This window comes from Fukomys damarensis, unplaced genomic scaffold, assembly GCF_012274545.1.
Source record: "Fukomys damarensis isolate Sample0158 unplaced genomic scaffold, DMR_v1.0_HiC HiC_scaffold_19, whole genome shotgun sequence".
NCBI lineage: Eukaryota > Metazoa > Chordata > Mammalia > Rodentia > Bathyergidae > Fukomys > Fukomys damarensis.
This window is the reverse complement of record NW_022900931.1, coordinates 37575490-37596960: the sequence shown is the minus strand read 5'-3', so window position 1 is coordinate 37596960 and position 21471 is coordinate 37575490. Positions and strand designations below refer to the sequence as shown.

At 39.5% G+C, this 21471-nt stretch overlaps 1 long non-coding RNA gene across 1 annotated transcript in view; it reads left to right on the top strand.

The window, feature by feature from the left end:
• Nucleotides 1-21471, top strand: part of LOC104849228 — a 114230-nt gene that overhangs the window by 68195 nt on the left and 24564 nt on the right. The window contains exons 3-4 of the long non-coding RNA XR_776696.2: nucleotides 8806-8972; nucleotides 20474-20747. This is a non-coding gene — a long non-coding RNA (uncharacterized LOC104849228). The remainder of the gene's footprint in view (nucleotides 1-8805; nucleotides 8973-20473; nucleotides 20748-21471) is intronic.

The following is a 21471-nucleotide window of genomic DNA, read 5'->3' as shown; positions in this document are numbered from 1 at the left end:
TGATCTCTCCCTTCTGTCCACCAACCCCTTGCAATAAACAACCTTGCAAGCCCGTGCACTGTTGGGAAGCAGTGATGCATTATTTAAGAGCAGCTAATCAATATAAAACAAGCCTCCCCTTTGTTACAGCAGTGCTATTGATGGAATGCTTCTCCCTTTTAATTTTTTATTATTTCACATTGATTTCTGAAACTCAATTCTGTATCTTACTTTTCTTCCACCAGTGACTGTGAGCTGAGTTCTACCTGACTAGAAATCTAACATCCTTTTTGAATCACAAATTACCCAACTTAATTAAGGAACAATTAGTTGAGAGTTTTTAAAAATCATTCAGCTCTGCGCTAATCAAATTTAATGAGTGAAACACATTAAATACAAGATTTTGGGGAGCTTGCATGTAGGACAATCTGAAAAGACAAGATGATTGTTGCTGCGCATGTTTTAGGGAGTAGGCTGTCAAAAGTTCCCCATTTAGCGTGGTGAACGTGGGAGGAAATTCAGGCGCATAACTGCCCTTAACGCTAAAAGGGATTTGCACTCCAAAGCCCGCTGTATCAATGGGAGAATGAGGTTCTTAGTTTTTTCCCTTTCTTCCTTCCTTTTTTCTTCTTAAATCTTAGCTGGATTGTCTAGAATAAAACATTAATGGCAGCTACATTAGGCGCTGCTGCACTTGAGTGCTAACTCCTAATCTGCCAAACCTAAAATAAAATCTTATCACATGTGCGGACAGCGTGAGAGCGTGATACAACCAGGTGCATGCAGATGTGTGCAATTATGGGTCTGGGCTGCAAAGAAGCCACGCGGTGCTGTCTGCTCTGCTGATTTGCTGCATTCCTTGTAGTTATCTTTTTTGGCCTATTATGAAGCAATAACAAAATAAAGTTGGGTTTCTAGATAATTCATAGAAGAGGAGGACGATACACCAAGAAGATTTATTGTCTATTAGCTCTGTTCAACAACAGATATTTATTGTTTAATATGTGTTTGCTGTTAAAAAATAAATACAAGTTGTTCGCCAAAAATATTTCAAATTCCTGAAAAGTAGAATAGAAAATACTAATTGCCCTTGCTCCTACTTGTCAATAACTGCTACATTGTTAACATTTTGGTAAATACTGTTATATTGTTAAAATTCTGCTAAACACTGTTACAGTGTTAGAATTTTGGTGTGCACAGCCTGAAATTCAGCCTTTATTTTTTCCTTTATGTTATTAGCTCACATTCCTTTGGGGTAAAAATTATATGGAATATCATTTTCAATCCTTGCATGATTTTGTACAAAGTAACAGAGGCCAGATCACAAATTATTTCAATGATATTATTTTTGTCACCATTATTTTAAAAAGCCACTTTGACACAGCATCCAATATTAACATTGTATTGTATGTTTACTAAAAACGCTGTAGTTCATTTGCGAAGAGACAAAGCATAGTCAATATTTATGCAGTAATATTTACTCATCGGGGTGAAGACTTTCAAAGTCAAGTTATTAGATACAACCAAGAACTATAAGGCAGAAATGGAAGCACGACCTCTGGATAAATTAGAAGCAGGAAGCCTGGAGACCATATGCAAAAGGGCTACTAGAAGCAAGGCTGTTTAAACTCACAAATTAAAATAGGCTAAAAACAGAAAAATGGCCCCCCAAAAGTGAAAGGAGGCAAGGTGTAGATTTCCAGTTACACCTTATAGCATCTCTGCCTTAAGTTTCATACAGTAATACTCAACATATATTGAGCACTAGAGAATACATCACGGGTGGATTCTATAAGACTCACAGCTAAATGTTTGAGCAGCCTCTAGAAACTACACAGCACATTCCCATTGGCCTTTTAAAGCTCGTGTTGACTCCATTCTGTGCATGCACCTTTGAGTTTTCTTCTTCACCTTCTTTGAAACAGTGTTCTTTTTATTTGTGTTTATAGGTATATCATCCTTAGCCATATTAAAGCACGTCGGGGATGAAACTAAGTGAAGAAAACACAAGATATACTAGATGAGCTGCAAACCCATGGGAGTAAGAAAAATCAAATAAGGGATGGTTTCTTAAAAGAATTAGTCTCAAGAGCTTTGAGTAGAGAAGGAGGTGAAATGAGTTAGTGGCCATCTCACACCACACTCATAATACACAATACAATACCTAAGCTGTCTCAGTGGGCCAAAGATAACTAATTATAGCCATTGCTAGGGAACTACTTTGGGGTCGGAATAAATGACTTGGTATGTTAATTTGGCTTTCCTCTCTGGAAGGGACTTAAAATATTTATTTATTTAAATAATGTGGATATAGTTTCTGAAATTCCTAATTTTTGATTGAGAGACCAGGAAAATGGAAAACGTAAGCAATTACGAATGCAACAGTCTTATTTAAGGAATTGCCAAACTAATACCAGACTAATTACCAAACTAAACCAGAGTTTAATGCCAGGTTTAAATCACCTGAGGAAGATTCTTGAACATGGAGCTTCAAAAAGAGAAGACAAATGAATTTGAGGTGAGCCTCAACTCTTACTGATAAAACAATTTATCTTAGATACAGGTATAATTAGTTATTACTTGTGTGAGACAAATGTGGTTTTGTTTAATGCCATCTCACCAGGCAGTGGAAGAACTTTCTCAGTTGTATGTATTCATGGGTAAATTCAGGGTAGCTCAATCTCTTTTTTAAGGTTTTTCTTGAATTTCATGTTTGTCCTTGCTGAGTTGAGCAGCACCTCAGTGATTATTTTCCCCCTCTTTGCTACTGATAATCAAACCCAGTTCTTTTGTACTAAACCACATCCCCAGCCCCTTCTTTTTTTTTTTTTTTTTTTTTTTTTTTTTTTTTTTACTTTGAGACATAGCCTCACTGTCGCTAACTTGTCCAGGGTGGGCTCAAACTTGTAGAACTTCCTACTTCAGCCTCACAGAGTCTTGAGATTATAGGCATCTGGTGTACCACACCCAGCTCGTTAGAAAGTTACTTTTTAATTTTTTGTTTGTTTGCTGTGATTTGCACTTCAAAATTCTTTAAAATTCCCTTTGTGCTCCTTCTCATCAGTAGCCCCTAATAATAACAGTTACCTTGACTTACAATGGCAGAGATCCATGGTGGGGTTTTAAAACTCCGTTAACATTCCCTCTTTGCCTTGCAGTGGTGTATGTTACCTCTTGCATCCCATACAATGTAGATCAGATGGCTTGGTTTCCAACAGGAAGAAATTCCACCTGTGACAGTAGATGGAGATTTCTTTTCATCAGAAAAGACTGTAGGTTTAGGTAAGGAGAAGGACTAACAGGAATAGAGGAACTGACAAAAATACATGTGTCCAGTCTTACACATTGAGGGTCTACCAAGAGCAGGACATGGTGAAGGGATGCATCAGGCACCAGTTTTGACTTCAGGCTGTTGCTCGAGTGTTTGCCTATCACACTCTAAGCAAAATAATTATCCTCAAAACATACTTTTATTAATAGTGGTGTAGAGTGAGATTAAATTTACAAAGACAGTTAGAAATACACAAGTGTCAAATTTGTTGCAAGTAAGACTAGCTCCAAAAGGATACCATTTCTACCACTTCAAGAAAGGACTTGCAGGGCTGGGTGTGTAGTGCAGTGGCAAAATGCATACCTTGCACACTTGAATCTGTGAGTTCTAGCCCCAGTACCACAAGAAAAATAAAAAGGATTGTAAACATTCTTTTAAAATCATCCATTTTAGTATTCTTATTTCATCATGAAAAAAGGCGTGAGTGATTCGATGACAGCCACACAATGTCATGTGTCTATAGTCAGGCCTCAATGAGAGCCGATAGAAAAGAGAGGAGGCCCTGCTGTGCATATGGTAGAGCAAACCCCCAGCACTCACAGATCTTCAGTTCTCATAAAAAGGTCGGATTTCCATTTGTTCAGTCCTAAGCCCAATGGTCAAACTTGATGGCTGAATTCTGAGACTTTTGTAGCCATCTTCAAAATTAACTTTACAAGTTTCTGTTATTGCCTTCCCAAGCCCGTCATTTGGATCATACAAAGTAGCTGCTTCATGGAGAATCCTTTCTCAGTTAATCTGATTGAAATGACTCGGTCCAGTTAGCTTGAATCTAAGCTTGTATATATGGAACTCTAAGTCTGGGTCCAGGGATATCATTTACATAGTCTTTCTTCACTGGAAAGAATTTTCCTGATGCTGCTGGATGTAGCCTGTTAAACTGTCTGGTCAACAACTGTGTGTAAAGAGTTATCACCATGTTGTGTCTACTCTGTCCTTTGCCCAAGGTCACGTCCCCCATGATCCACTCCTTTCAAGTGGCCTCACCTTCAGGGTTTCTGTCAACTCCAGTAGAGCCATCAAATTATACATCCACCAATGGAAGAGTCCACTGATACCGTTCGAGCTTTCAAGATCCAGTCACCTTCTAAAAGCACCACCTATGAACACGTGATCTTATTGGGAGACATTTTAGATCTCTAAACCACAACACCACATTTTTATCTTGAAATGGATCCTTTTATTTTTGTGTGTATGAATACACACAACTATTTTTATGTATGTGGAGATACACATCTATGTATATAAACATACACACACATTCATATGTTCATTTTCCAAAAAGCTCAACCTGTTGACTTCATGAGTGATAAAAATTATATCATAAATATTAGTAGCCATAGGATTTCCTGGAGCCTAAGTATTTTCCCCCTTCTGTATATTGGATGTTTTATCATAAATTATTTGTTTATCACATGTTTATATAGCATTATTCACAGGGATGTGTATTTGATAATCTGATTTTTGAAATATCTAAAATCTACATCATATCAACTCTTATTTTCATGATATAAGCTGAATTATGATTTTGAAAAATACTCATTTTAATCTGATTGCTTACCCTAAATGGATAATCCTTAAATTATAACATAAAAAAGAGCAAAAGTAATAGACAAAATGAAATCATTCTACTGAAAGATTTTTATTCTGCTGAAAAACTCATACTACTGTATGCTTTGCTATAAGACAGACTATATGTAAACCACTGTTTATACTATTTTATATTCTTATAAAATGTTGTACATAGTTCAGTGTTTCCACTTTCTAGCCTGAGAAAATGAGGAGATATAAGAATCTTATTAGGGTTTAGAGTTTTACTAAAAAGGTAAACTATTTGTCTGTTTTAAGAATTTTTATTGTGAAATACAAGGTAATAATAGAAAAATATCAAATAAATTTTAGTTCAGAAGTGAAGTGTATGTTTAAGAGGGTTTTCTATGAGTAATCTTCCAGACCCATATGCATTAGCATACTTTCCCAAAGTTGTAAATGTTTCAAATTTTAACACTTTCTATTAAAATAAGACTATATAGTTATAGAGATAAAACATTTATTATCCTTACCCTTGTTTTGGTTTCCTTCAAACACCTCCCCCAGAAGCTATCAAAAATTTCTATAAGCTCAGTGGATTGCCCATGAAAGCTGTTATTCAGTTACCAAGCCAGCTGGTTTTGAAATAGATTCTAAGATAATGCATTCCATTAAGATGTCTAGCTGGAGAGATACAGCTAAATTTTCTCTAAAATAGTAGCTAAAATACTCTTCCAGGAGGCAAGAGGTGACGCATGGATTTATTGGTTAATTAACTAAAACTACTTCATTAATATATAGGTCTTTAGGGTAAAAAGCAACAAAATCAAAAAGACAGTCGAGTGTTCTTTAGACTCTTTATGGCCTCTGTTCTGCAGGGGTGCATCCTTCATCAAAAGCCCGTGTTTGGTGGCCTCTCTTCAGGAATGGGGTCATATAGTCCTCTGTGAGTGTAAATTTGGGCAGCCCTTCTGGGTTCGAGTTTATTGGCAAGTGCCTCTATAATTAAGGCAACGATAGTCAAATTATACAATATGCTATGACCAGAAAAATTCTCTCTAAAAAAAAATAATAAAATTCCTGCCTCCTGGTTGTAATCTAAAGCATATATATATATAGTCATATTTTGGATGTAATTACAGTTGATGGTAATGTGATTTTATTTGTCAGAATAATACGCCCTGACAGAGCCTCAGAAAGATGGAATGCTTTAGGCTGTGGTGCAAGTTGAGATTCTCACGCATGGCTAATCTAGTGATGGTTGGGAACAAGGACCAGACTCCAGAGTCTCTTGGAAGAGATGCTTCTGCTTGTGTGCGCCCTAGGATTCATGCTTGAGCATGCTCTGGGGAGCCTAGTGTATTTCATAGGCATTTTAAACTCTCTTTCCCATTCCTTCTAATGTATCTCTAAACTTAACAGATCTACTCTGTCCCCAGAAAACCAAAGGACAGTAAGCTGCATGACTGACCCAGAGTCCCCAGGGGAGCCATAGGCAAAGGCAAGAACAGCCTCGATGCTCAGGTCTTGCCCAACACCTCCCAGCTTTCCCTGTCTACAAAAGAAAGGGTCATCAGCCGGAATCCCCACTGGTAATAATCCGGGACCAGCATGTTCGTCGTGAGAGCTGGTCTAGCACAAATTATGTTAGCTTACCTTTGTTTTTCATTCTCTGCTCATTTAATCAAGGAAGGACTAATAAACAATAAGATCATATAAGCAGACAAGAGGAGGGAAATCCAAAACTCAAGGTAGTGGAAATGGTCGTCTCCTGAATAATCGAAAGCTGGCTGTGCTTAGAAGCAAAGACAATGTGTCCTTTACCGCACAAACACTTAAAGGTCAGACTTGAAATAAAATGTACATGTCAGAGTTAATTCCCTATTCACAGAGGCTGCATTTAAACACATCAATCTCTTCTAACTTACACCCTTCTCGAAGTCCACTGGAGCAGCAGAGTCCTGTGAATTTGGGCACCAAGGCTCCCTGCAGCCTGCAAGGCCAGTGGTTTCAAACAAGATTTCAGTCTCTGCCTTGTTCTGAAAACTTCCTTTTTCCACTAGCGTTACTGAGCTTGCCAAGAGTGACATAACCTTGAAATTATTTGTTACATTTTCCAGTGAACAGGCCCAGCTTGTTAAGGAAGTGGGCAGCCTATATCATTAGGAAGGAGGACAATAGAAGACTCAGAACTCGGCCTTGACTGGGGGCCCCAGAGTACTACTTGCTTCTGGGAAAATTCCCTCGTTTTAGAAACAGTCCAGTGTTTAGCAGGGCTGGCAGGACTGGCAGGGGGGCAGGGGTGCTGGGAGGCGAGTGTGCCACCTTCCGCAGCAGCACCCAAAGGCCTGTGTCCACCTGGCCTCCGTGCAGCCCCTTCCCAGGACCCTCACTTTCACACTGTGCACACTCCTAGTCACGAGTGAGCTTTTCGTACTTTGAAGCAATTTGCTTTGCAGTGAAGTAAAATCTTGAAAGTGATCGATACAGGATTGTTTTTTTTTTAAATTATAAAATTAAGGGATATTTACTGAAGACCATTTAAAAATTCTGTAAAGACTTAAGTAGAAAACTGAGACAACTGTCTTACTAGCCAAGGGCTCATGTAATTATCCCAAGAACAGCAATCAACACATTATATATGTGTTTCAATTCACGACTATAAGGGGAATGTTTATAAAATGATACAACAGCTGTTGGCTTTATATTATGTACAAATTTAACAAGAACTAATCAATTATTGTGTGTGTGGACAATGTGATATCTGACTAATGAATTCATCTGGAAAATATAATAGGAAAACCTTCACTCTAAAGAACTAACAAATTTAAAGCCAAAAAGCTGCACAGCCCAATCGAACAGGGCCCATGAACCCAACAGACACTTCTCAAAAAAAAAGTACATAAGGCCAATAAATGTATGAAACAAGGTCCAACATATTTAGCCCTTAGGGAAATGCAAATCCAATCTACACTGAGATTCATCTCTCCCCTTTCAGAACTTCATTAAGGATACAAAACTCACTGAATGCTGGCAAGGATGTGGGGAAAAGGGCTCCTCCCGCATTGCTGGTGGGGATGTAAATTAGTACAGCCACCGCGGAAATCAGCATGGAGGTTAACCAGAAAACTAAAAGTAGAGCTACCACTTGATTCAGCTGTACCACTCCTTGGTATCTACCAGGAGCAATGAAAGTCAGCAGATTATAGATACTCGCATGCTTGTGTATACTGCAGCATGATTCCCCATAGCCAAAATGCAGAACCAGTCTAGATGCCCATCAGCGCATGACTGAAGAAAATGCAGTATATATACATAACTGAGTGTCCTTCAGCCGTAAAAAGTGACATTTGGTCATTTGCGGTAAAATGGATGGAACTGAATACCATCCTATTAAGTGAAATAAGCCAGAGTCAGAAAAATAAATATCTCATGTTCTCCCTAATATGAGGAATCCATAAAAGATGACAAGAAAGTAGCAGGGAGACTATTACAACAAGAGAGGAATCATAGAGCTGAGGGGCTAAAGGAGAGTAACGGAGAGATAAATACAATAAAAATATGTGTGCCGAAGCCCAAGATTCCCAATATTTTATAAAATTATTAGGTAAAAATAAAAATAAAATTTAAAAACCTTGGTTTGTAGAAACCTCAACATGGGATTAACATACCTGAGCAAATGGTTTCTGTTTTTTTGTTCAAAACACACACGATACTGCTGTTTTTCGAGTTTGCTTTTGAGAAGGTAATATTGGTGTGTGGCCCAAAGAAAAGTATATGGGCGTGTATATTTTAAAAACTATTGCTTTCATTCTTTCCATTTTACCTCCTACCCTAGTGAGGAACTTTCTCTAATAGTTTTGTATGTATATATTTTTTTTTTTAACCAAAGATAAGTACATGTGCAGGTGCTTTCTTTTGTTACGCTTGTGTTTTATAAACAGTGGCTTACTGTGTTATCTTAGGCACACCGGAGCTTCTGAAGATCTTCACTGTAAGCGCATAGAGAATTTCAGCTCCACGAACCTTTATTCTGCCCTGTGTGGAAGGACTACAGGTTGCTGTCACCTGTAAAGGATAATTCCTTTACATCCCTTCCTGATCACAGACAGCATTGCCATGATGACCTTGGGTGAGTGCTATTTTGCATACTTGAAGCTATGCATGTAGGGTAAATTCGCAGGGGCAGAACTGCTGAGTCAAAGAATAAACTCATTTCTAATTTTGGAAGATACTGTCATTCTTAGGGATTTTAGCATTTTGCAATTCCATCGGAAATAAAAACATCTGATTTTCTTCATTAATGGTAACATCCTGTATTATCCAGTATCTAAGTTACTGTCATTCTAATGGGTAGAACATTATACCTTATTGTAGTTTTAGTTTGGAAACTATTACTCTATTATTCTAATTCTAGTTTCATTTTTACAAGTGAAACTATAAAAGAGGCTGATCATTTTTGTGTGTTTTGTTCCTTTTCCGGAAAATTCTTTATTCTGATCCCTATCAATTTTTCTACAGATTCTTCCCTCTTCTGAATTTTTTAGATCTCATTATGCATTGTGGAAGTTAGTTCTTTATGACATGAGTTGTAACATTTTAGAATATTTGTTACTCCTTCTTAAAAAATATTTGATTTTTAAATTGATGCATAGTAATTGTACGTATTTCTGGAGTATGGTATGACATTCCAATACATATATATATATATAATGTGTAATTATCAGATTACAGTAATTGACATGGTCATCATCGCAGACATATGTCATTCCTTTATTCTGGAAATGTTCAAAATTCTCTCATTGGAGCTGGGTGTGGTGGCACATGCCTGTAATCTCAGCACTCGGGAGGCTGAGGCAGGAGGGTCACTGTGAGTTCAAGACCAGCCTGGGCTACATAGTGAGTTCCAGGTTAGTCTCAGCTACTTAGTGAGACCCTGTCTCGCCCCGCCCAAAAAAAATGTTATCTCATTGGCTATTTTACTGTAGCATGTGATTTTCTGTCTTGTGGTTTTTATTTTGCATTTTGTACTTTGTTTTGTTCTTCTATGTGTTTATTTTGGAGCTTTAGGTGGTCAGATTTATCAGCCTATTCCTTTCCCCACCCAGCAATTTAATCTTTCTTAAATAAATTTCCATACAATAGGGCATTTGAAATATTTTCTCCTTTGCAAATCTCATCCAGATAAGGAGCGCAGCAAACCTCTAATTTATTTCAAGTTGATATCATAGTTCCCCTTGAATGGAAATGTTAACATGACAAACCCTTGGGAACTGACTGTTTCCTTGTCTAATCCCCCATATACAACAGCAGGCTTTTTATGGTCATGAATATTTGATGAATTGATACCAGTTTAGCATTTTGAAGATACAAATCTCAGTATCACTTCCAAGTGGTCTGAAACAGTTCCCTTGGAAGATTGTTATAATTCAGAATTTCTTCTATTGAGTTGACTGCAGAAAACCTATTGGGGATATATGTGGATATTTGTTTCTTGCATTCACATAAGAAAGGGTGGAACATGCAGGAATGGGATTCAGATTCACCAGTTGGCCCTTGCATAACCTTATATGCAAAACACACTGCCATAACCTGAGGTCAGTGACAGTCCAGAGCACTGCCATCAGGCTGGCATCTGCACAGTGTGACTGATATTTGTGATAACAGCAAAAAGTGTGCTTACTCGATATTGGCTGCCTTCAGTGAACAGGTGAGCCGGTCTTAACCTTGGCATGGCAGGAATGTTTAGCCCTCCTGTGTTTAGCTAGTGCCGATCCATGCCTGGCAGGTGGGTTCAGAGTTAAGCTCCGAGGCTCTGGCTCTAGCTGGAGAAATCTCTGGTAAATTCCCAGCATTCCATTTGGAGGCTTGATGCCCCCTGGGAACCGCTGTGTGGACCTGGTGGCCTTGCACTGATTCTGTGGAGTCTGATTGTCGTCCTTAGCCTTGGAGGAGACACTGCCACCTTGGTACACTATTTTGCAAGGTCAATGGACAAGGCAAGGGGTTGATAGCTGCCAACCCTAGCCAAGTCCTATTTTCTTTTTACATGAGCATATTCATCCTGGAAACGTTACTTTCATTCTACATTTTAAACTACTTGGGAAGAGTGAAGCCAGAACAGGTGCATTCCCAGGTCCTATCCATCACCCTTAGGAAGCCTTTCTCATTCTTTGTTCACAAAGCAAAAACAAAACAAAACAAAACAAAAAAAACTATTAACTCATTAAGGTATGTGAAAAATACCCACTATGAAACTATCCTGCAATTTTTTTCTACCATTAATTCTTTATTTCTTCATATTAGTTAACAATAATAACTTCAAACTGTGTTTGCACACTTCTGACTGCCTTGATAGACCTTTGCCCTCCTTTTTAGTTTGCTTGACAGTTGCACCTTTATCCTGTGTGCAGGAACTGCCTGGCCCTGCAGGGATTCCACTTAGGTTCTGGGACTGCTTAGGGAAGGGCCCTTAAAGTGCTCAACGGGGTGGAGACACTTGGACATGGCAACAGTAGTGGACCACACAGAAGTCCCACGCAGTGGGCATTGGGTTTTCGAATCCATATGTTATTACTGGGTTGAAGTAATTTATTCTAAGATTATTTGCCTGAGTATTGTCGAATCACTGGGGGCTGGTCAAAATATAACATGAGCAAAGGAACTGGGCTAGTAGGCCTTGGGAGCTTTGCTCCTGGGCCTCTGAGTTTCCTGCTGGAGGCAGCTCAGGCAACATCTGTGACCTCCTTACCCTGGGAGTCCTCCTGAAGGAACTCACCAGGAATATATTTAAAGGCACCATCTGATTTTACTTCTGCTTTCACATGGTTGACCTTTCTTTTCCTAAAGTGCCTGGGCCACCTGTTCTTGGTTATGTTTATTTTGTAGTTCATAATAGACTACTACTTGTCATTTCATAGAATTGTATATTGTTCTTGTCTCTTGTGAGGAAGTATGTTGTAATAGGTGGATGGGAGACTTCAGTGCTCAGAACATAGCTATTGAATTGATCATTCTAAATCAGGACATCTCCCTGCTTTTCATTCTGATGCTCACAGATAATAGCCATATGACTTTGAGTAACGTAAATCTGAACCTTTCCCTCCACTATTATTGCTATCAATTTAAAAATTATAATATTATTAATAATTGCAGGGGTTTTCCCTATGGAGAACCTACTCTATTCAAGGTACCCTGCAAAGTACAATGTATTCTTTCAAACTCATGGTTCTGCTTCTCATAATAAAATCATATCTTAGTTATCACAATTGAGTGTGTAGTATATATCCTGCCAAACATTCTCTATTTATACATCATTTTACTTAACATTCACAATAGTCTTATGTGATCAGGGTTATAGTGAACTTCATTTTATGGATATAAAATATAAAGCATGGATAATTTAATTTATTTCCCCTAAGTCACAGACTAATCAAGTAACTCCCATTTCAGTACAGATGTATCAATACTAGAGAGCAAGCCCAACTTTACAAAAAGTGTTTTGACTCATAAAAATAATATGCATGTATGTTAAACAATGAAAGAGAGAAAATGAGAATACAATAAAAAATCTCAGTGTCCTTTCTCAGAGGTAAACAACAGGCATGCCAGAAATAGTGCCAAGATGAGATTACATTTACCTTTACATGTATGCACACACACATGAGCTCATGTTTTACCATGTTCAGCAGCTTTCATTTTTACTACTTGATACATCCCCAAGGTAATTCCCTGTCTGGTAGTACATTCTGTACAAGTATGTGTATGTGTGTGTATGTGTATATGTATATATATAATCAGCTCTCTGTTGATGGAAGTTTAGATTGTTTTGAAATTAATGTCATTTCAAACAGTGTTGCATTGACCACTTTGATATATATGTCTTTTAAATTTTTAAATTTATATATGTTTTCTGTTCTGGCTTGTTGCTAGATGTCTCCCCAAAGCCTCATGCACTCAGAGGTGGGGCTCCGCAGCTTTAAAAAAATAATTGGATCTAGGATATAGATTAACAGTATATGATAACTAAATTAGTCCACTGATTGGTTTGGCAAACTTCTGGGTGTGGGTAACGGGAAGGCCCACCCACTCTGGTTGTGGGTGCCACCAACCAATTGGCTTATAGCCTGAATACAGTAAAAGGGAAAGGAAGGCTGTTACAGCTTGTATTTAGATGTCCCCGCAAAGCCTCATGTGGTCATAGGTGGGACTTTTTCAGAAGTGGTTGAATCTAGAGTGTGTGATGCTGGAATTGATTCATGGTGCAATGTTAGGCTCAAGGGCACTAGGAGTAAGTGTGTGGATGCTACCTGCCCTAAATAGTCTGGATAAGATTTAAAAGGGCGGAAAGATGCTATTAAGGCCCCTTGTTGCTTTTACTACCTTCTATGTGCAATGAACTGTTTCTTCTCTATGATATCCCTCTTCCACGTACCACTTAGGAGCCAGCCAACTATGGAGTGAAATTTCTACAAACTGTAAGCTAAATAAACCTTTCTCCCTTTAGCTTTGGCTATTTGACATTTTGTCTCAGCAATGAGAGAAAAGTAACTAAAATGAAGGCTCATTGCTGCTTCCTGCCTTCCCTGCCATGGACTGTTTCTTCTCTGTGATGCCCCTCTGTCATGCCTCCCTGCCTTGGAGCCAGCTGACTATGGACTAAAAACTCTATGAACTGTGAACTAAAATAAACCTGCCCTCCTTTAATTTGTGGGTGCCTGTCCTCCTTTAACTTGTGGGTGTTGGTTATTTTTCCCCAGCAATGCCAAAAAAACTATGATACTTTCCAAGAAATTTATCCCAATTTCTACTCCTAACTATAGTTTGCTAGTTAATATTTTCTCATAGCTCCTTGGCATAACCAAATTCTTAAGTTGTCACCAAGCTGGAGATGAATGAGGCTAGCTGTGGTTGGTGTGTATGTGGGTATGGACACGTCTATATCATAGAGCCTCGCTGGAAAGTGAAGTGGAGCTAGACGTTCAAGGGAGGTGGGAGGGCTGTAGATTTTGGGTGGGAGAGTTGGTGGAATGTGCAGCAGCCCTAAGGTGAGTACTATAGGCACATGCATGGTTCAGCAGAGGTCATTGTGGTGGGTTTAGCATAAGGAAGAGACTAGACAAGCTCTGAAGGATGAAAGTCACCTGTGAGCAAGACTTCATGGTCTATGCCAAGACTTTGACTTGGACTTGAGGTGAGAAGGGCATTCTAAGGCCATGAGTGAAGCAAATGAGTTGAATTTTTCTATATCATTTGGCCACTGTGTTACATAAGCCATGGGGTTAGAGATAAAGCAGGGATGCCAGTTACGAAGCTATGGCAGGCATCCTGACAGCAGTGACACTGGCTTCTGCCAGTGTGGAATGGAAGAGTGCATGTTGCTTGTTTCTGGTTCTACTGTAGGTTGAGACATCAAGATGTACTGGCAAATTGGAATGGAGTGATGAAAGATCAAGGACTCAAAATGATTCCAGGGTATTTGTGCCAAGTAAATAGAATTGGAATTGCCTAAAATTGAGTACAGAGTTTAAATTTGTATGGGAGAAGATTAGGCATTTATTTGGGGGAAGGTTAAATTTCACTTAAATATTAGCCATCTGAGTATTTCAAAGCCAAATCTTCATTCTGACCAACTATGAGCTCATGGGGCTACGTTTGCCCTTAGGGAGGAAAATATGACTTACTGAGGCCAAACTGCTCTCTACTAGAAAGAACATGGCTTCCTGAGCTATCCCTACATGATGGCTGTCATTTGTTTTGTTGGCATTTAATTCAGTGTTCCTGAAGTTCAGATTTAGAGTCAACAAATCCTGTATTCTGTGTCCTGGACACAAGGCTAAACCCTTTAACATTCAGTAAGTCAAGTATGTCCAACCACGCCTCTGTGTAAGGATTCATATCTTTCTTTCACTGAGCAGAAAACACAGGAACTGAAAGAAGTTAAATTTGGGCTTCTAATAGCTATACTTACAGCTTTTTCAACTCCAAAAAATATATTTTTTCCCTTTCTACTGTCTCCACAAGTTTTGGGCATTAATTTAGTCAGTTCCTGTCTATGTGTGCCTTATAGGCAAGTGTAAGGAATCCATTAGGAACCTTTCATGTCTTTTAGAATACTGTTGTTTTCAATGCATAATACATCAGTCAAGGTTAACTGACTTGCCCAGGGTGAGGCAATAAATTGGTGGTGTTGTGGTAGAGAAACAAACTCTGGATGCATCTCCTGGCTCCAGGCCATGGTTATTCCCTTGGCCCAACTTTTTCTGTAGCTTTCAGGATTTGAAATACACATTTCACTTTTTGGAGAAAATACCACTTGTAGGGGGAAATGCTGGAACACGGCATGGTACACCAGCCATGCTAAGTGCTCTCAGCCTCTTATGCACATCGACAAAGACTCTTGCCATCTGTGCTGGGAGTTGGGGCCCAGTTTGTGAGCAGCCGTTTGGCTACAGTCCTAGGGTAGGTGAGTGGATCACTTCTGGGTAATGAATCAGATAATCATGTTAAATCTGTTTTCTGATGAGGCCAGTGCCTTATTCAGGAGGGAGTCACTAATGATGCCTTAGCCATTGCATAGTAGCTCGGCCTAGCCTCTCCGTACAGGCCCTGGGGGATTGAAGAGCAATAGAAGGAGAAGAACAGTTGTTCTTCAGAATGCCCTGCAAGCTAATTGGTCCACAAAAGAGAATTTTCTATCATGGAGCTAGCATTTACTGAGCATCTACTCAGTAAAATAAAGTATTGTGAGCTCATATGTTTTCATTAAACTGACATACATTCCCAACCAGTAAAGGTATTTTCCTTAAACTGCCTTGTTTAGCCCAAGGTGTCAGGAAAATTGCTGCTAGAGTGGGGATGCCCCAATATTTAGATGTATAATCTTTGCTGTAAAAATTGCCCAACTTGTGTTACGTTCTCTTATTCCATAGTACCTTGTCTTGATTGAATTTTTCTTCAGATCTGAACACTGGCTTGTAGCACGTCAGGATCAGTTCTCTAGATGCCCCATATATCTGAACACTCCAGCAGCCCTGACTCCTTATCTGGCTGCAATGCCATATCTTCTGGTTTTCAATAAAGGGGAATTTTATCATTTTTAAATTAAAAACACTGTATTCATTTTGGAACGAGAACTCTCCTTCTGAGTACAATTTGCTTTTAGTCTTAGTTTATTTACCCAGTCTGCCAAGCACACAGAGAAACATAGGAATCAGTGATGTTGTTTGAGCTCGTACCCAAGTTCCTGAAATGAAAACCATGAGGGAGAGTAATCACTCTAAGTGGACGCTTCTTCCTCCAAAACAGGGTTTCCAGGAAGAAAAACAAGTAGCATCACATACACAAGATTTAAACTGCAAAGGACATGATTGGAAATTCCTCAGGAAAATGAAGAAGAATGTATAAAATGTTATCTCTGACTACGGGTAATTCAGAATAAATATGATACTAAATACCATTACATTTGTCTACTCATTGTAGACTCTCAGAGAAGGATATGAGGCACTGATCAGTCTCTGTGTCCGGGGTGAGAAGAGAGTGCTACACAATGGTATTGGTAGCCGCAATCATCACATCAGCTCTGACCACGACTGCTGTGCCCTCAGTCTGTGTCGCTGGCTCTGCCGTGAGCACCCACGAGCGTCTGTAAAGTCAGTGCATTTTCCCCAGAGATCGGGAGGCCAGGTGTGGTGGCAGAGGGAAGTCACCTAAACTCATGGTGAAGAAGAGACAGGCTCTAGTTTTGAATCCAGGCAGGTGGCTTCGAGAGTCCATGGTCTTACCCACTGCACAGCCTCCGTATACACCTGTGCAGCATGTGTGTGCATGCTTATAGCAGACAGCTATCTGACTGATAAATATCTAATAGATAAATATCTAATAGTAGATAAGTATATAGTTTTGTCAGCTGTGTTCCCAGTCCTTCTGATTCCTGGGGTCTCTCTTCATTTGAATATTAAACAAAATCAGGCTTGACATTCCCACTTGACAACATATACTTCAAGATAAAGTCTACCATAAAAGAGTTACTGCCGGTTGAATCAATACATTTCAATGAAACCTGGGTGTGATGGCCCATGCCTACAATCCCATCTTCTCAGGAGGCTGAGGATGAAATCTTGCTTAAGCTTAGGTGTTTGAGGCCGGCATGAGCAACATAGCAAAATATGGTCTCAATAATAAAATTATATTATGAAATAAAATAGGTTTACAATGTCCCACCTAGAATATTTGGGATTCCCCAGATACCCATGGCCACCTACCATAATTCTAAAAATATCAATTTCACTAATTAATTGTTCCCCTATTAATTCTTCTTCATTCTCTAGCTGAGTTACTACATTTCAAAATACATACTCAAGGTGTTATCTTAAACATAAAGTTATCTTTATGAAATACAAAATGGTACAGCTATTAAAAATGAAAGCTAACTACTACTTTTTATAACCATTCCTAAGACCTGTCTTTTCTCTTTTACTTTTCTTCTTCCTCCTCTGTCTTCCCTGTGTGTAGCAGACTCTGCTTTCTGTACCATGTATAAGGGGTGTGTGTGTGTGTGTGTGTGTGTGTGTGTGTATGATATTTTTCCATACCCCATGGTGGGAAGATCTGACAAATCGGTCTTGTGGTTTCATATTAGAGATAGGATAGACAAGTTGTTTGATAGCCAGTAGGTCTTATATACCATGGTCCACCTTTGCTTCTCTCTGCTGCTATTCCTCTTAGTTGAAAGGAACAAGTGTTTTCTGATTCCTAAGTAGAAGTGCAGTTCTAACATTTCTAAATCTGATGGTTCCAGACCTATAACCAGAACCGTACTCAACCTCTAACTCTATCCTTCAGTTTGCACCCCAAACTGCAAGTTGTAGCTCCATTTCTTCCATTGCTTCAGCCAAATAACCCTCTCCTCCCCATTGCTCTAGTCCCCGTACCAAGGAGGAGTGGTTTGGTCCATAGCGAGGACTATGAATTCGGGTAATGGACACAGGGACGCTTGGGCAGGTTCTTCCAGAGTCCTAAGTGACAGCAGAGGAACCTGGAACAAGACTCACTGCCTCTGGGTTGGCATGTCTGTTTGGTCCAGGGATCCCCATCCCTTGGGAGGAGGCAACCCCAAGAGAGCCACAGTGGGGATCCTCATGTGCTGCCATAACAATCTTTCTTGGAGTCATTGTCCAAGGTGTGAGCATTTCTTTTACTGATGGCCAAGGGAAGCATCTCAAAACAGGACTGAGTGAAAGGAAAAAGGTGTGACTTTGTGTGACTACTTGGTTACAGCCTGGGGCAAGAGGGAGATGTGCTACTCGGTCTTTGCAGGGACCCTAACTCCTCTGCGGCTATTTTAGTAAGCTTTAGACTTGAAAAGTGGGAGATGCAATCAAAAACCTCTCCTTGGTTTTCTCCACACAGTCATGCCTTGCCGCACTGAAGAAAGACGAACACACCATTCCATGGGAGGGACATTCATTTGTTCCCCTAACTGTATCCAATTCAGTGCCTTAGGATTGCATTGCTCAGGGTTATATGGCCCCTTCTTATATGACCACCTGTTGCTTCAGGGACTCAGGCCACCATTTCAAGTTGTTCTGTGAATGAAATGAAGGCACACGAGTGCCCCTACACACTGCCAGTGTCCTCAGGTACACCCAGGGGCACAAGTATACAATGTGTATTTGTAGGAGTGTATTTCCACTATATTTGTATTCCTCATTTTATACTTCAAAGGATGGGCATTTGCTTTCTGTGAGTAAGAACAAGTCAATACCCAGCTTTTCCATCACAAATATTCAATGTGAAGACTGAAAATGTGGAAAATAGATAATGGGATGGAGTATAGCTCAGTAGCACAGCAGTCACCTAGCAGGTAAGAGTCCCCAGGTTCCATTGGGGGTGGGCGATGGCAATGATGTTGACCAGTATGAAGTGAAATGTGACACTTTGATTTGACTAGTTACTGGAAATGTTTGGAAGCTTCCCTGTCAACATTTTCCTTAACCCTAAGTAATCTTAAAGAAATGTTTATTTGCCCTTTACACTTTTCGTCATCTCAAGTAGGGAGCAAACTGAATGAAGACTCTGTATTTCTTGTTACCCCATTTCTCCAACAATGACTTTTCAAAATCTTTACCCTCTTATCAGAGAATGATCCAGACCTCAAAGAAGTTAAACGTAAAGAGCATTACTTAACTGATCTATTACCATAACCCACCATAAGGTGTGGGGTTAGGGGAGTAAACCAAGAACCAAAGTGAAAAATGACAGTAACATACAAATCCAGCTTTCATGAAGTTTCTCAAAGAACCTTTCATTATCTTGCCTTGAATTCAAACTTTCAAAAATCGAAATGTCAAGAATGTGGAACCCATTGCTATGCTAGTTGCTGTCTTCCTTGTGTTGGGGAGGTGGTGGGGAGGGCAGGATCCCAAAGGGTGAGGCTGCTCCATGAGGCAGATGTAGTGGCCCAGGGCAGCTCTCTGGTTACCAGGCTCTGAGCTGGGTGGCTGAATCTGTTCACCAAGGGATGTTGGCCCCTGGATCCCAGCACCTTATGTCGTGGATCACAGCCCTTTTTCAAAGGAGACAGAGTATTGGGCAGGGCAGGTCCAGGAGAGAAGCGGGTGCTGCAGGTTGCAGACCAGGGTTCAGGTGTCCAGGCCTGAAGAGAGGACTTGGATGAAGCACTGCAGTGTCCCCTGCCTCCATCTCAGGAGAACTGTATTTCAGATATACACCCTGTGCTTCTATAATTCGGGAGCAAGCTGCTGACCATGGCTGGGTACATCTCTGTTTACAGTCTGCTGCATGCATCATGAGAAGTGATGAATTTCTCAGGATATGTAGGGCTTGCATCAGATAGATATTTTGCTTGTCCATCAGTTTTTAAGTTTCAAAGTATAATGTTAGATTAGGGAAAAAAGGGCCAGGGATTTAGCTCAGCGGTTCGGTGGCCTGCCTTGCAAGCACAAGGACCCAAGTTCCATCCCTGGTACCAAAAAAAAAAAAAAAGATTAGGGAAAAGAACAATTCTGACTCAACTGCCTCTCCTTCAGTTTCCAAGCTCAGCTCTCTGGTGACCTAAGGAGGTGCTTCAGACCTGACACCCCCTACACAGAGGGAAGCAAGACATCTTTTTATTTGCTTTAAAATATACCACAGACATGGAATACTGCACCTTAGCCTTGAGGAATACATTTAGTTCTAGTTGTACAAAGAGGGAAAAGAAGGAAGGTAGTGTGGTAATGTTCCAATAAATGAAACAATATACCAAATAAATCTAAGTCATTTATTCAACTTAAATGAGAGCCCACTTGAAATGGTTTTATCTTTTAAGAATAAAACACATTGATTTTAGTAGGTTTAATTTGCTATTTCAGGGCTGGGGATTTAGCTTAGTGGTTCCACCATCTGCCTCACAAGTGTAAGAATCCGAGTTTGATCCCCAGTACAAAAAAAAAAAAAAAAAAATCCATTTGCTATTTCATCTGAATTCACTGCTAAATGGCTCCCCTGTATTTGGAAACTAAAACTCCAATGCTGCCCCCCACCCCATTCTAATCATATTGGGTATTTCCCATATTTTCACAAATAATGTGAAACTCTCCTGTTTATTTCTTTTTCTGTTTATTTCTTTAGAAATAAGAGATTTGACTGAAGGGAGCAAATGTCGCTGTGGAAATTGCTAGCTGGATTAATTATTAAGTAATTGGGAATGGGCAGAGCCCGGGCCTCAGCCCAGCGAAGTCTCCTGTGGTCAGAGCCACTCAGTCCAGCATCCTGGACGGATCCTTGGCCTTCTGAGCCAGAGACCTGCTGCAGGTGCTGGCCCACCAGGAAGAAAGTTGCTCCAGTCTCCTCCTGCACTCTGCCCTCATTTCAGAAATGCCAGCCTTTAAAAGAATCATTCAAGGTATATTCGTTATGACTTACTGGCAAGTGTTCTTTAATATAAAATATATATGATTGGAAAAGAGCATGTATGCATGTTCTTTTTATTGTGGTATTAGAGATGAACTCAAGGGTCCTTGCACTGTGTTACATCCTAAGCCTTTTTTAATGGTTTTATCTTTTTATCTTTTTTTTCTTTTTTATTGAGATTATTGGTACAATCTAGGTATACAAATACAATTACATTCATCATTGGGATTCTGTACCTTTACATAATAGGTCTTGATTCTCATTTTCCCCTTGTCCCTGCCCTCCCTTCACCCCCTCCTCCCCTCCCCATTTACAAACACTTTTATTTCCATTTTTTCAGCTTCTCACATTTTTTTCCTCTCCCTTATTACCTCTCCCCGACCCTTCCCACTTTCCTTACACCTTTAGCCCTTTACTTCCTATTTCACATTATTAATTGTCTCATTAGGATCCTGTGTACTATTATGGTTTTTCACACCAAAGAAACTATTCAGTATTTCAGTTAAAGAAATCTCTGTATGAACATTAAAAATAGGGAATCCTAAAATAAAACTAAAAAGGAAAGTAAAAGAGAAAAGGCAATGATGTCACATCAAAATAATCCTTAATTCTGGAGATGAAAATGGTCCCTGAACATATTTAAATTGCTTCTCACTCTTATAGTCTTTTCTTATTCTTTTTTCATTATTTAGAGAATACTTTATTAGTTTCTGTAA